Raw genomic sequence first — 1859 nt, forward strand, 5'->3', positions numbered from 1 at the left:
TAGACTTGGCTTGGCTGAAACATGTTAAAATTTAGTTATCTATTCCATTCTCCCCTTTATGAGTAACACCACAAGTCCCCCATCATAAAATTTAAAGATTTAAAAAATTTTCATTTTCTATAACAATAAAGTTATTAAAAATTAAGAGCAACGAAGTGTTGCAAAATTTTCGAGAGAAAAGACTTAGAGAGGAGACATTAGGTTGCTCCAACAACATTACTCCTCTTAAGTCTTCAAACATATTTATATACATACAGGGACAGAACTAGAACTTAGTGTTAAGGGGGTGAAGTATAACAACAACTAAAATTAATTATGAAACTCTAGATAAGTTTTTCATTTAATATTAATAAACTGTCAACAAGAATATAGACACAAATCACAAAATCATTATTTCTATTGTCTTATCTCCTCTACCCTTCTGCTTTTACATCTCTCTCTCTTCATTCCTAGCTGCCACTCTTTGCCTCTCTTCAAGGCCACACAAATGATATTATAAGGGAGCTCATCAAAGCTTAACTATGCTATATATATATATGTAGTTCTACAATATAGTGGGGAAAACAAGAGCTACACACTGCTTTCTCTCTGAAATTCTGCTGTTACCATCTGCAAATTTTGTTATTCTCTCTGCTTTTCAGCTGGTACGTTTTCCAAGTCCTAGGAACACTTTATTTAATAAAGTCAGCAATATATACCTGAAAATAACAGCTTTAGTTATTGGTGATTTCATATTTTCAACGTTATTATTAACTAAATAGTCTGTTCTTCCATTTCTAAAGGTAGGGCAAGAAGAATTTTATGTTTTTAATTGCCATTGTTTTTGTACTTGGTGTAATTCTAAATGCTTACATAACTTTGTGGTGATTTTACAGGTTTGGGAAGCTCAAAACTTAAGGGACCACACCAAGTCTGGTAGTAGTACTCGTCTACTGTTGATATGCCTAGCTATGCTTGCCTGGCTCCCTGAATGCCATCTAAGAAGCTTGTCAAAGAGTGTTGGCAACCTTCCTACTTGGCATGAGGGGAGTCACGCAGGCCCAAATGTGATGATTATTGATAGTACTTATATGTAAATGCCTCTTGCAATCCTTTGTAAGCATCATCCTCTATATATGTACTTTTTGTCTTTAATTCATTGATTTTTATTACACATTTAACATCCGTAATTACCACTATCATAACCTACTAAATTGGGAACTCATGTAAGATAAAAGACTTATATATGTTTCTGATATCACATTAGTCTTGCATCTCTCTACAGGTACATCTTCATGTGTGTGTGTATATGTGTATGTATATATTTATTCTAGGAGGCTTGTGCGAAAGCAACCAAGTTGATTGCAATTAGGCCAGGATAACCTCCCCTTAAGCTCAGTTAATTTTTAGTGTACCATCAATGGGTTGTACCTCATTGCAGATTTTGGATGTCAATGAAAGCTTTTCGGCAGTGTTTTTTGAACTTAACATCTATGTGGCTGTGAAGTACTCCTTTAATGCAGGTTCCTGGGCCTGGGTTTATGTTTAAATCTCCTCTACCTCAGAAAAATATTGATATCCTCCATCCATGTCTGCCTTCAAATTGTTTTTATACATGACCAAATAGCAGCTGGACCTACTAGCCATCATATATAGTAACCATAAAGCTTGCAGCATTTGTTGCGTGATCTTTTATTTTTAATTATTTTTTCCTTTCTTTCTTTACATTTTTTTTTTTTTTTTTTTTTTTGTGTGTACATGTCTTGATTGAGATTTGAGGTTACATATGTTCGTTGTCTTGTTTTTGATTGTATTGAACCCTATTGTTCTTTAGTTTTCAATAGAATTAGTACCCATTGTTGTCTTACTCTTACTCCCTT

General features: G+C 33.8%; 1 long non-coding RNA gene across 1 annotated transcript; it reads left to right on the forward strand.

Annotated features, from left to right (window-relative positions):
• The first annotated feature begins 399 nt into the window (after positions 1-399).
• On the forward strand, positions 400-1138 carry LOC126705615 (uncharacterized). Its single transcript, XR_007648322.1, has 2 exons — positions 400-644; positions 876-1138. It is a non-coding gene; the product is annotated as an uncharacterized LOC126705615 (long non-coding RNA).
• Positions 1139-1859: the final 721 nt, after the last annotated feature.

Source organism: Quercus robur, chromosome 11 (genome assembly GCF_932294415.1).
Source record: "Quercus robur chromosome 11, dhQueRobu3.1, whole genome shotgun sequence".
In the NCBI taxonomy this organism is placed as follows: domain Eukaryota; kingdom Viridiplantae; phylum Streptophyta; class Magnoliopsida; order Fagales; family Fagaceae; genus Quercus; species Quercus robur.